Source organism: Piliocolobus tephrosceles, chromosome 9 (genome assembly GCF_002776525.5).
Source record: "Piliocolobus tephrosceles isolate RC106 chromosome 9, ASM277652v3, whole genome shotgun sequence".
In the NCBI taxonomy this organism is placed as follows: domain Eukaryota; kingdom Metazoa; phylum Chordata; class Mammalia; order Primates; family Cercopithecidae; genus Piliocolobus; species Piliocolobus tephrosceles.
The window spans coordinates 64,739,809-64,754,128 of NC_045442.1; the positions used below are offsets into that span (position 1 = coordinate 64,739,809).

General features: G+C 43.8%; 1 protein-coding gene and 1 pseudogene across 2 annotated transcripts in view; one reads left to right on the forward strand and one right to left on the reverse strand.

The window, feature by feature from the left end:
• The window catches only part of TET1 (tet methylcytosine dioxygenase 1), a 149,225-nt gene that overhangs the window by 22,564 nt on the left and 112,341 nt on the right, over nucleotides 1-14,320 (forward strand). The gene's annotated exons all lie outside the window — the stretch shown is intronic.
• LOC111537934 lies at nucleotides 6,192-6,727 on the reverse strand (annotated as a pseudogene). Its single transcript, XR_002730151.2, has one exon. The product of XR_002730151.2 is annotated as a 60S ribosomal protein L23a pseudogene (transcript).

The window sequence follows — 14,320 nt, forward strand, 5'->3', positions numbered from 1 at the left end:
AGAAATGCTGACTTTCGCTGCTCGTGGTGGCTCACGGCTGTAACCCCAGCACTTCGAGAGGCTGAGGGGAGAGGATTACTTGAGGCCAGGAGTTTGAGACCAATATAAGTAACATAGCAAGACCTCATTAAAAAAACAAACAAAAAAAAACACATAGGTGGTCCGGGTGCGTTGACTCACGCCTATAATCCCAGAGCTTTGGGAGGCCAAGGTGGGCGGATCAACTGAGGTCAGGAGTTTGAGACCAGCCTGGCCAACATGGTAAAACCCTATCTCTACTAAAAATACAAAAATTAGCAGAGCATGGTGATGCACACCTGTAATCCCAGCTACTCAGGAGGCTGAGGCAGGAGAATCTCTTGAACTTGGAGGGGCACGCTGCAGTGAGCCGAGATCGGGCAATTGCACTCCAGCATGGGTGACAGAGCAAGACACTGTCTCAAAAAACAAGAAACAAAGAAAACATAGCTGGGTATGTTGGCATGCACCTGTATTCCCAGTTACATGAGAGGCTGAGGTGGGAGGATAGCTTGAGCCCAAGAGTTCAAGGCTGCAGTGAGCTTCAGGCTCACTGGATGGCACCATTGCATTCCAGCTTCAGGGACAGAGCCTGACCCTGTCTCAATAAATAAACAAATAACGCTGATTTTTTGTTTGTCTGAGACACTGCAAATGAGAGATCAGACATTTAATAAATCACGTATTGATGGGCATTTAAAGTGTTTCTAAAATACTTTGTCAAAAATCTTACTGAGCCTGTAATCCCAGCACTTTGAGAGGCCAAGGCATGTCGGGAGTGGTGGCTGGCAAGAGGACTGCTTGAGCCCAAGACTTTGAGGTAAATAAACTGGGCAACATAGCGACATACGCCTCTACACCAAAATTTAATTTAATGTAATTTAATTAATTTATTTTTGAGAAAGAGTCTTGCTCTGTCGCCCAGGCTGGAGGGAAGTGGTGTGATCTTAGCTCACTTAACCTCCACCTGCCAGGTTCAAGCCATTCTCCTGCCTCAGCCTCCCGAGTAGCTGGGATTATAGGCGTCTGCCACCATGCCCAGCTAAGTTTTGTATTTTTAGTAGAGACGAGGTTTCACCACGTTGTCCAGCCTGGTCATGAACTCCTGACTCAGGTGATCTGCCTGCCTCAGCCTCAAAGTGCTGTGATTACTGAGCCTGGCTGATTTTTGATTCTTTGTAATATTTTTATTCTTTTCTTAAAGCCCTGACCATGGCAAGGACAGATTTTGAAGTTTTTAGCGAGTCCTGATAAGAATTTTTACATTTAGCTGGGATTTGGACAAAGCCGCCCGTTAAGACATTTTTAGGAGCAAAATGGAGAAAGATCTTATTTGATGCTGAGTGATGGATACACCTGGGGGACAGAGGGGATGCTTTTGCTTTGAATAGTGTTGCTAGTTGCTGATTTCTGGTCTAAATTGGGGTGCTGGGATTACAGGCATGAGCCATCATGCCCAGCCCCAAAATTTTAAAAAAGAAAAAATTAGCCAAGCGTGGTGGCTCATGCCTGTGGTCCCAGCTACTCGGGATGCTGAGGTGAGAAGATTGCATGAACCTGTGAAGCTGAGGTTGCAGTGAGCTATGATCGTGCCGCTGCACTCCAGCCTGAGTGACATAGCACGCAAGGCCCTGTCTGAAAAAATAATAATAATAATTACCTTACTGAAATGTATAATCTTCTTTCACTCAATCAAGTCACTTCACACATGTGGGAACAGATACAATGTGGTCAGTTACTGATGGTTTGTTGCTAAATGTTACTTTAGCAATATCTCTAGTAGAGAGACCTCCCTTGTAAGCTACTGGTTTGTAGCATTGCCAAATGACATCATTGTAAAAAACATTCTATCTCTAATGGATATGAACACATTTGTTCTATTCTTTCCCAAACCTGCTCTTTCTCTTGCATTACATGTTTGGTTCAGTGCCATAACACATGATCACCCAAAATAGAATATTCAGTATCCTCGCCTCCTTCGTTCATCCATCCAAATTCTTTTGTTCTGCAAGTTCTGAACACTACCACCTCTCCATTTTCTTGGCCACTGCTATAGTGAGGCCTTTATTTCTTAATCAGGATAATTTCAGTGCTATCTTTATTATCAACAAGTATATATTGCACTTCTCCTAGGCTATGCACTGGAAACATAATCATGAGCATTCTAGCCACCAAGGAAAGCAGGAAGCTGAATAATAAGCTCTCCTTAGGGTAGTTCAAATTTTCCTTCTGAAAAACTTGATTCTTATATCTAACTACATGTAGTGTTCTGTTTATGTGATATATTTCACTCAAAATAAAACAAAAGAAATAGAGCAAAACTTTCAGGGCCTTCGAATGATTAGATGAAGCCTAGATTCATTAGCAGGGAATACAGGACCTTTAAGATTTTTGCAAAACTCACTTCTGTCTTGTCTGCCTTCGTGTATCTTCACCTTCTACTTGCTGCAGCAATATCCGACTGCATACATTCCCCCAGTGCACGTTCTTGCCTCAGTCTCCAGGCCCTAGTCATGCCCTTTTTCCTTTCTCTCTCTTCTTTTTTTGAGACAGACTCTCACTCTTTCCTTCTTTTTTTTGAGACTGAGTTTCACTCTTGTTGCCCAGGCTGGAGTGCAGTGGTGCAATCTCAGCTCACTGAATCCTCTGCCTCCCAGGTTCAAGTGATTCTCTTGCTTCAGCCTACCTAGTAGCTGGGATTACAGGCGCACACCACCACGCCCAGCTAATTTTGTATTTTTAATAGAGATGGGGTTTCTTCAAGTTGGTCAGGCTGGTCTCAAACTCCTGTTCTCAGGTGATCCACCCGCCTCGGCCTCCCAAAGTACCGGGATTACAGGCGTGAGCCACTGCACCCGGCTGAGTCTCACTCTTTCACCTGGCCTATTTTATTGTTAATTTTTATCTTATCTTTCAGTATGAACCAATGCATTTTTATTATATTCAATTTTATTTATTTATTTATTTTGAGACAGAGTCTTGCTCTATCACCCAGGCCAGAGTGAGGTGGCATGGTCATGGCTCACTGCAGCCCTGACCTCCAGGCTCAAGTCATTCACCCACCTCAGCCTCCCAGTAGCTGGTACTACAGGCACATGCCTGGCCAGCTTAAAAATCTTTTGTAGAAGGCCGGGCATGGTGACTCCCGCGTGTAATCCCAGCACTTCGGGAGGCCAAGGAAGGTGAAACACTTGAGGTCAGGAGTTCGACACCAGCCTGGCCAACATGGTGAAAACCCGTTTCTACCCAAAATTCAAAAACAATTAGCTGAGTGTGGTGGGGCACGCCTGTAGTCTCAGCAACTCGGGAGGCTAAGGCAGGAGAATGGCATGAGCCCAGCAGATGGAGGTTGTGGTGAGCCAAGATTGTGCCATTGCACTCCAGCCTGGGCAACAAAAGTGAAATTCCATCTCAAAAAAAAAAAAAAATATATATATATATATATATATATGTATGTATGGCATGGTGGTGGCCCACACTTGTGATCCCAACTACCCAGGAGGCTGAGGTGGCGGATTGCTTGAGCCTGGAGGTTGAGGCTGCAGTGAGCTGTGATCACTCCACTGCACTCTAGCCTTGGTGACAGTGAGACTGTGTCTTAGAAAATACAGAAAAATTCTGAAGGAATCTCTCTGAATTTATTCTTGTTTGAGGGTTGCCTGTAAGAAATAAAATATGTTTAGCCCCTAAAGCCACGTACCATTTCTCAGAATGTTGACTGCTAACTCCTTGGATAAGTGAAAACAACCTTAGACTTTACTAAGTCATAGATTACATTGTAGTCTCCCATGCTTTAATTGTATGACAGTGTGTTATGTAATCTTCTGAGGGGTATCTTTTGGTCTTGGAAAAAAACTTAATTTGTCATCTGTCAAGCCTAATTCAGCTTACTCTTCTTGATACTCAGAATTACAGATAATTAAAACTGCTAGCTTTGCTAGCTTTGTCACGCTCAGTCATCTAGGAATTTGCTTTCGGTTGGGGTTTTCCTCCTGTGCGTTTGTAATTTAGCATTTTGAAACATATGCACTACCCTATTTATTGAACAGTGAGAGATTGTTACAGAAAAGGAAGGGGGATTGTAGAGCTATTTGCAGACATTAGAGAGTAGGTGCTTTGGGCTGGGCGTGGGGGCTCACGCCTGTAATCCCTCCACTTTGGGAGGCTGAGGCAGGCAGATCACGAGGTCAGGAGATCGAGACCATCCTGGCTAACATGATGAAACCCCATCTCTACTAAAAATACAAAAAAATTAGCCAGGCGTGCTGGCAGGCACCTGTAGTCCCGGCTACTCAGGAGGCTGAGACAGGAGAATGGCATGAACCCGGGAGGCGGAGCTTGCAGTGAGCCAAGATTGCGCCACTGCACTCCAGTCTGGGTGACAGAACAAGACTCCGTCTCAAAAAATATATATATATATTTATATATATATATAAAGAGTGTAGGTGCTTTGGCTAGAGTACACTTTCACAAGTAATTTTTAGTATGTGTGAAAGCCAAAGAAAACAAAATTGGCCACGGGGGACTGGCGCATGCCTGTAATCCCACCACTTTAGGAGGCTGAGGCAGGCAGCTCGCTTGAGCCCTGGCATTGGAGACCAGCCCTGGCAACACAGTGAAACCCTGTTTCTCCAAAAAAAATACAAAAATATTAGCTGCGCATTGTGGCATGTGCCTATAGTCCCAACTTCTCAGGAGGCTGAGGCAGGAGGATAGCTTGAGCTCAGGAGGTGGAGGTTGTAGTGAGCTGAGATCATACTACAGCCTGGGCGACAGAAACTGTGTCTCAAAAAAAAAAAAAAGGGAAAGCAATCTAAAGTTGTAGACTGTATCTCTGAAGACAGGGTCTTTATATATCTCTAGCCAGGTAATTTTGGTATAGTATGATGCATTTAATTAACTTTCATTGAATGACTGGACAATTAGTTTGCAAGTTTAGTCAAACTGAAATAATCTCTCATATTTACTCTGGTTAGTGCATTTTTTGTCTAAAATATTAAAGGGCTATTGTGTACTTGCTTAGTTTAAATAGCAGCATATTAGATGACACTTTTTTTTTATTTTTGGAAATGGAGTTTCACTCTTGTTGCCCAAGCTATTGTGCAATGGCATGATCTTGGTCACTGCAACCTCCACCTCCTGGGTTCAAGCAATTCTCCTGCCTCAGCCTGCCGAGTAGCTGGGATTACAGGCATACACCACCCCTAGTAGCTGGGATTACAGGCATGCATCACCACACCTGGCTAATTTTGTATTTTTAGTAGAGACAGTGTTTCTCCATGTTGGTCTGGCTGGTCTCGAACTAATCTCAGATTATCCGCTCACCTTGTCCTCCCAAAATGCTGGGATTACAGGGTGAGCCACCGCACCTGGCCTTAGATGACACTATTAAGTCATCTAATGCGCCATATTCATTACTACGATAGCCTCTTAACTAATGCAAATTCCACTGGAAAAAAAATTGTAATACCTACATGGGCTGTGTTTCAGGAGCTAAAAAGTTAAGTAGTGTTAGTATGATACAAATTGAACCACTGACTATCCACTATTTTATGTGCGAGTCTTTCCATGTGTTGATAGTCTAGCTCTAGGGCTGTCATTTCAGAATTGCTTGACACACTCATATCATTTTATCCCTTTTGGTGGTAGTGGGGGTGGGGCTAGCCTCTCTTGGCCATTGCTTTTCTCAGTTTTCAAACAGCCGTATCTCATTTTGGCATATGTTACATATGGCATATGGAACAAATTTTTGCTACCAACTCTTTCAATTGAGGGCAGATGTTATATGTACTAAATATGTCTTTAAGGAATCTCTTTGTATCACTACTGAGACTTCAGTAGCATACTGCACCACAGAACTGGACTTGGGGAAAAAAAAAAAAAAAAAAAACACCAAACTTTTGTTGTTTAGTAGATACTCGTGTATAACCTCCAAGTATGTGAATATAAAGGCATGTTGACTGATTCTGACCCATGGGTGTTAATTTCTGAAATTTTGTCACAGTAGTTCAAATCTTACCCGTCATTTCGTATGCATTATCTTTTCTAGGAAGAAAAATTTGTAAAACTGCCCAACATCTTCACCTAGTGTCAGCATAATCCAAGTTACACTATGATGTAATATTGAGCACCCTATTATCGTACATGTTTATTTTTTATTTTTTTTTTTGTTGTTGTTGAAAAGATATATATATATATATTTAGAATTAGGCAGCTGGACTCAGTTTAGATGATCCCAATTTTGTTGGCAACATCCAAAGCGTCGTAATCAGGAGCTAGTCGAACATATGCCTTTTTCTCTCCATCAGGCCAAATCAGGGTGTTGACCTTGGCCACATCAATGTCATACATAGAGCTTCTTCACAGCCTGTTTAATCTGGTGCTTGTTGGCTTTAACATCCACAATGAACACAAGTGTGTTGTTGTTTTCTATCTTCTTCATGGCAGACTCAGTGGTCAGCAGAAACTTGACGATAGCATAGTGGTCAAGCTTGTTTCTCCTGGGGGCGCTCTTCCGAGGATATTTGGGCTGCCTCCGGAGTCGCAGTGTCTTGGGCCTCCGGAAGGCGGGTGACGTGCGGATCTTCTTTTTTTTGTGGCTGTGGACACCTTTCAACACTGCTTTCTTGGCCTTTAAAGCCTTCGCTTTGGCTTCGGCTTTAGGAGGGGCAGGAGCTTCCTTCTTCGCTTTCGGCGCCATCTTGTGAAAAGGGTTATCGTACATGTTTATTTTGCTACAGAGCTTAAATTCAGATCTCTTTTTGTTGGTCAACCTTTTGGGTTTTTTTTTTTTTTTTTTGAGACGGAGTCTCGCTCTGTCGCCCAGGCTGGAGCGCAGTGGCCGGATCTCAGCTCACTGCAAGCTCCGCCTCCCGGGTTTATGCCATTCTCCTGCCTCAGCCTCCCGAGTAGCTGGGACTACAGGCGCCCGCCACCTCGTCCGGCTAGTTTTTTGTATTTTTTAGTAGAGACGGGGTTTCACCGTGTTAGCCAGGATGGTCTCGATCTTCTGACCTCGTGATCCGCCCGTCTCGGCCTCCCAAAGTGCTGGGATTACAGGCTTGAGCCACCACGCCCGGCCAACCTTTTGGTTTTTTTTTATTCCAGAGTGGTATTTCAAGAATTGACTATATCAAAGCTGCAAAAGTCCTTTTCAAGTAGCCAGCCATTATGGGACTATGATAGATAATGGCACAAATGTTACCAGGAAGGATAGGAGAAAGCATCTCTTTTTGTATTATTATCATACTAAAATAGGACACAACTTCCAAATGAATCAGACTAATCCAAACAATTCGGGGTACTACCTTGACAATGAGACCCAGTGCTCAGGACATATCCAGAAGGCGTCCGCTAATTATGATCAGATTTTCATGTCTGCTGAGTGCAACAAAAGAGAAATTTTGCTTTTTACTGATTTAATGATGCACCATTAACACCAAGTCACCGTTTTTAAAGAAGGTCCTGATGTTCTTCTGCAGAGAGAGCACTAGAAGTGAGATGCTTGGCCGGACACGGTGGCTCTCACCTGTAATCCTAGCACTTTGGGAGGCTGAGGCGGGCAGATCACGAGGTCAAGAGATCAAGACCATCCTGGCTAACATGGTGAAACCTCCTCTCTGCTAAACATACAAAAATTAGCTGGGTGTGGTGGCGTGCGCCTGTAGTCCCAGCTACTTGGGAGGCTGAGGCAGGAGAATCGCTTGAACCGGGGAGGTGGAGGTTGCAGTGAGGTGAGATTGAACCACTGCACTCCAGTCTGGCAACAGAGACTCTGTCTCCAAAAAAAAAAAAAAAAAAATGAAAGAAAAAGACATGCTTATGTTAACTTCCAAAGCCCAAGCCTTGGGTTTACGGGGTGCTAGCAGCACATAACAGGTGCTCAAGAAATATTTGTCGAACAAATGATTGAATTAGTGAGTGCATAAAATCTCTCTTTTTTTTTTTTCGAGGCAGAGTCTCACTCTGTCGCCCAGGCTAGAGTGCAGTGGCGCGATCTCAGCTCACTGCAAGCTCTGCTTCCTGGGTTCGTGCCATTCTCCTGCCTCAGCCTCCCGAGTAGCTGGGACTACAGGCGCCCGCCACTGCACCCGCTAATTTTTTGTATTTTTAGTAGAAACAGGGTTTCACCATGTTAGCCAGGACAGTCTCGATCTCCTGGCCTCGTGGTCCGCCCACCTCGGCCTCCCAAAGTGCTGGGATTACAGGCGTGAGCTACCGCGCCCGGCTATGAGTGAATAAAATCTTACAAATACATGAGTCAGCCTATTTTTCATATGACGAAGTCTGTTAAAAAAAAAAAAAAGAAAGAAACAAAGAAAGCGGGCCAGGTGCAGTGGCTCACACCTGTAATCCCAACACTTTGGGAGTCCAAGGCTGGCAGATCACTTGAAGCCGGGAGTTCGAGACCAGCCTGGCCAACATGGTGACACCCCGTCTCTACTAAAAATACAAAAATTAGCCAGGCGTGGTGGCATGCACCTGTAATCCCAGATACTCTGGAGGCTGAGGCAGGAGAATTGCTTGAACCCGGGAGGTGAAGGTTGCAGTGAGCTGAGATTGCATCTCTGCACTCCAGCCTGGGTGACAAAGTGAGACTGCATCTCAAGGAAAAAACAAAAACAAAGTATACTGTAAACCATACATTTTATTCCATATGTAGTATGCTGTAGCAGCTAGTACACCAAAACAACACTATATGAGTTTATTCTACACATATCCCTCTTATCTTTTTTTTTCTGAGGCAAAATCTCACCCTGTTGCTCAGGCTGGGGTGCAGTGGTGAGATCTAAGCTCACTGCAACCTCTGTCTCCCGGGTTCAAGCAATTTTCCTGCCTCAGCCTCCGTAGTAGCTGGGACTACAGGCGTCTGCCACCACACCCAGCTAATTATTTTGTGTTTTTGTTTTGTTTTGTTTGAGTCGGAGTTTTGCTATTATTGCCCAGTATTGAGTGCAATGGCGTGATCTCGGCTCACTGAATCCTCTGCCTCCCAGGTTCAAGCGATTCTCCTGCCTCAGCCTCCCGAGTAGCTGGGACTAAAGGCATGCATCACCATGCCAGGCTAATTTTATATTTTTAGTAGAGATGGGGTTTCTTCATGTTGGTCATGCTGGTCTTGAATGATCCTCAGGTGATCCTCTCATCTGACCTCAGGTGATCCTCTCATCTCGGCCTCCCGAAGTGCTGGGATTACAGGAGTGAGGCGCTGCGTCAGGTCTTGTGTTTTCAATAGAGATGTGATTTCACCATGTTGACCAGGTGGTCCTGACCTCCTGACATCAGGTGATCCGCCTGCCTCAGCTTCTCAGCGTGCTGGGATTACAGGTGTGAGCCACTGTGCTTGGCCAAGAATTTCTAGGCGAATTTGATCCTAGTTTAAATGATCCCAACATCATTCTTTCATGTGATTTAGAAATTATAAAACTGCAACTTCTACATCAGAGGTTCTTACTCTGGATAGGCTTCGATGGTCTGTGATCCACCCCCTCAGAATTATATGCAGCATATTGCCTTTATATGCATTTTTTATGGTGAGATTACCCATAGCTTGTATTAGATTTCAGAGAAAGTAAATCGTGTGTCCACTCCCTGAAATAAAAACAAATGAAAGAATCAGACCACTTAAAAATTTTTTTTGGTCTTGGCATGGTGGCTCACGCCTGTAATCTCAGCACTTTGGGAGGCCGAGGTCGGCAATCATGAGGTCAAGAGATCGAGACCATCCTGGCCAACGTGGTGAAACCCCGTCTCTATTAAAAGTACAAAAATTAGCCAGGCATGGTGGCAGACGCCTGTAGTCCCAGCTACTCGGGAGACTAAGGCAGGAGAATGGCGTGAACCAGGGAGGCGGAGGTTGCAGTGAGCCGAGATCGCGCCAGTGTACTCCACCCTGGCGACACAGACTCCATCTCAAAAAAAAAAAAAAAAAAGTTCGTTTTTGAGATAGAGTTGCTCCGTCCCTAGGCTAGGCTACAGTGGTGATCATAGCCCACTGTAACCTTGAACCTCTGGGCTCAAGGGATCCTTCCACCTCAGCCTCCTAACTAGCTAGGACTATACGTGTGTGCCCCTATGCCTGGCTTATATTTTTGCATTTTGAGAAGGAGTCTTGCTCTGTCGCCTAGGCTGGAGTGCAGTGGTGCAGTCTTGGCTCACTGCAATCAGTACCTCCTGGGGTTAAGCGATTCTCCTGCCTCAGCCTCCCTCGTAGCTGGGATTACAGGTGCCATACACCACTCCCAGCTAATTTTTGTATTTTTAGCAGAGACAGGGTTTCACCATGTTGGTCTGGCTGGTTTCAAACACCAGACCTCAGGTGATCTGCTCGCCTAGGCCTCCCAAGGTGCTGGAATTACAGGCATGTGCCATTGCGCCCAGCCAGCTAACGTTTTTTGTTTTTTTTTTGTTTTTTTTAAATTTTTTTGTAGAGATGTGATCTCACTATGTTGCCCAGGCTGGTCTTGAACTCCTGGCCTCAAGTGATCTTTCCTCCAGCTTTCCAAAGTGCTGGTATTACAGGCATGAGGCACTGTGCCCAGCCTCACATCAGTTTTTTAACGGATTTGAAGGAATGCAATTGAATATTGTTTCTATGGTTAAGGAAAAAACAGTTTGCTAAGAATTTAGTTATTTCCTATATGGTAATCAGTGTGAGGGTGGACCTACTTGTAACATTGTGATAGTCATACTGCAAAGCAGAGATGCCATGAGGAGCAGAGATGATGTCTGTAAAGTGTCTTGCAGTGCGTCTGCTATACAATAGGTGCTTAAAAGTGGTAGGTATTACATATGTTTGAAGAGATTTTTGTATTTATTTCATTACTTTCCCCTGTTTTCCATCTTGCCATTTTATTCATGTTATGTAGAGGAAAGTAATTGAGTCTTCCTAAGTATTCCATATGTACCATTTCTCAGTATCTGCAAAAGCATTTTTCTGTTGGAGGATTAAGATACTTTATGAATGAATTGGTTTCACTGTTCCCATGTGATGCAGAGTTATAGTTGTGGTTTCCAGTGAGATGACTATGCCACAGTTATTTTCTTGTGCTTGTATAATAAGAGGGTTTTGGTGTTTCTACTGTGTTCTAGACAGTTACACTATACAGCTCGTTTTCATATCATATTTCATACGCAACACCATATTGTGGTGAGTTTTCTGTAAAAGTAGGATCAAGGGAGGAGGAAGTGGGAGGACAAGACGGTGGAAGGCCAGAGTTGATCCAAGCCATGGAATTTTGGATGGAGTGGATATAGGTTAGATTTACAGAAAAAAGCGGGTGTCTGTTGGTTTCTTCTATCCTTGGAGGAGTCAGTAATTTGTACAGGAGTTATTACAGAATTGCAGAGAGATTTGTCTGCTGGGCAACACAGAAGTTAAGTTGCTGTCCTTATTTCCCATTTTCTAGAGACCCTGATACTGCATTATGAGTTGGTAAAACAAACAGACTAATAAAACACGAAAATCAAAATAGTGTTCTACTTTTTTTCTTCCTTTTTAAAGAACCAATAACCTTTATTATTAATTAGGTACGTTACTAATTCACATTACTTCATTACTAATTAGGTACAAGCAATTTTAACAAAATTGAAACTTTGCTTGAAATACACACAGGAAGCTGGCAAAGGAAAGGAAGGTGGAAGGAAACTGGCATGTTTTTGAGGGCCAGACACAGTGATAAGACTTTCCATTACTGTATTCAGTGCTGACGGTTACCCTAACCCATGAGGTATAAGCATTCGGATTCTCATTATGCAGAATGGGAAATAGAAACATATCTTGTTGGTTTTGTTTTGTTTTTTGAGACATTCTCACTCTATCACTCAGGCTGGAGTGCAGTGGTGCAACCTCTGCCTGCCAGGTACAGGAGATTCTTGTGCCTCAGCCTCCCGAGTAGCTGGGATTATAAGTGCATACCATTACACGCCTGGCTAATTTTTGTATTTTTAGTAGAGATGGGGTTTCACCATGTTGGTCAGACTGGTCTTGAACTCCTGACCTCAAGTGATCCACTCGCCTAGGTCTCGCAAGTGCTGAGATTAGAGGCGTCAGCCACTGTGCCCACCTTTTATTTATTTATTTATTTATTTATTTATTTATTTATTTATTTGAGACGGAGTCTCGCTCTGCCGCCCAGGCTGGAGTGCAGTGGCTGGATCTCAGCTCACTGCAAGCTCTGCCTCCCGGGTTTACGCCATTCTCCTGCCTCAGCCATCCGAGTAGCTGGGACTACAGGCACCTGCCGCGTCGCCCGGCTAGTTTTTTGTATTTTTTAGTAGAGACGGGGTTTCACCGTGTTAGCCAGGATACTCTCGATCTCCTGACCTTGTGATCCACCCGTCTCGGCCTCCCAAAGAGCTGGGATTACAGGCTTGAGCCACCGTGCCCGGCTTATTTATTTTTTATATGTAGAAATAGAGATGGGGTTTTATCGTGTTACCCTGGACTCAAGCAATCCACCCGCTTCAGACTCACAAAGTGCAGGGATTACAGGTGTGCACCACCAAGCCCAGCCTTATTCAGTATTTATTAAGTGAGCAGTATAGCATTAAGAACTCACATGCTCATTGTCTCATACAATCTTACAACAATCCCATGAAATATACATTCTGCTTTAATTTATAAAGTAAGACTCTGAGGCTTAGAGAGGTCAGGTAACTTGCTTAAGAACATAGTTGATCTGGGATTAGAATCCCTGGGTTGAACGGTATGTGTTCATTTTAGTTACCATATCTCTGAGCTAAAGCAATGAGGAAAATGTGAAGGGCCCAGAGGATGGAGAGTAGTGAGACTGAGAGGTGGACCGGTTAAGGAATAAGTCGTGCTGAGGTTATTGCTGTCATGTTTTAGACTTGTTAAATTTGGAGAGATGTTAGCATCTTCTAGGTTCATTTCACAAAAAAAACAAAAATGTTAACATGATTTAAATACTTAAACTCTTTGAGTTTGTCAATTCTGCTGCTGCTGTATTTTAATATTAAGGTGTTCCTTTAACTGTGTTTAACTCTTTCTCTCCATTTTTAATTTTACTTAAAATACTTTTAGTGAAACCCTGTCTCAAAAAAAAAAAATGTGTGTGTGTATATATATATACATATATATATATAGGTCGGGTGTGGTGGCTCACACCTGTAATCCCAGCACTTTGGGAGGCTGAGAGAGGAGGATCTCTTGAGCCCTGGTGTTTGAGACAAGCCTAGGTAGCAAACTGAGACCCTCATCTCTGCAAAAAAAAAATAGAAACTAGCTGGGCATGGTGGTGAGTGTCTGTAGTCCCAGCTAGTAGGGATGCTGAGGTGAGAGGATTGCTTGAGCTGAGGAGATGGAGGCTGCAGTAGGCTATGATTGCACCACTGCGCAGCAACCTGGGCAGAAGACCCTGTCTCAAAAAAAAAACAAAAATAGTTTTTACACTCCCTGGACTTTATTTCCCTCTGAATCATGGTCTGATAATTCTTCACTATCATGGTAATGATTCACTCTCCACTTCCTTCAGGAAGATGACTTTGTGTTTTGTCCAACTTTTCTAATTGTCTTCAGCAGAAGGTTTCTCCCAAATTATCAATTTCATTATCACTAGAAGTGAAAGTTTCTTATTCTCTTTAACTTAATAAGTGTAAGGTTATATTATGATGCAATTAGCATGGAGCTAGCCTATCCGGACACTAGTAGCAAACTTGTTTAATAATTAGATGTATATATCTATATGTGTGTATATATATACTTTATTTTATTTTATTCTATTTTGAGACAGAGTCTCGCTCTGTTGCCCAGGCTGGAGTACAGTGGCCGGATCTCAGCTCACTGCAAGCTCCGCCTCCCGGGTTTACGCCATTCTCCTGCCTCAGCCATCCGAGTAGCTGGGACTACAGGTGCCCGCCACCTCGCCCGGCTAGTTTTTTTGTATTTTTTAGTAGAGACAGGGTTTCACCATGTTAGCCAGGATGATCTCGATCTCCTGACCTCGTGATCCGCCCGTCTCGGCCTCCCAAAGTGCTGGGATCACAGGCGTGAGCCACCGTGCCCGGCCTATATATACTTTAAAAAGAAATTTATAAGAAGAGATGGGGTTTCACCATGTTGCCCAGGCCGGTCTTGAACTCCTGGGCTCAAGTGATCCACCTGCCTCGGCCTCCCAAAGTGCTGGGCTTACAGGAGTGAGCCACCTAGCCCAGCCTTAGTACTCTATTTATCTGGGAGAGTTTCCAGTGCCCCAAAATACTGTAATATTTAATGTTAATATCTCCAATTTTTTTTTTTTTTTTTCTGGAGACAGATGACATCTCGGCATACTACAACCTC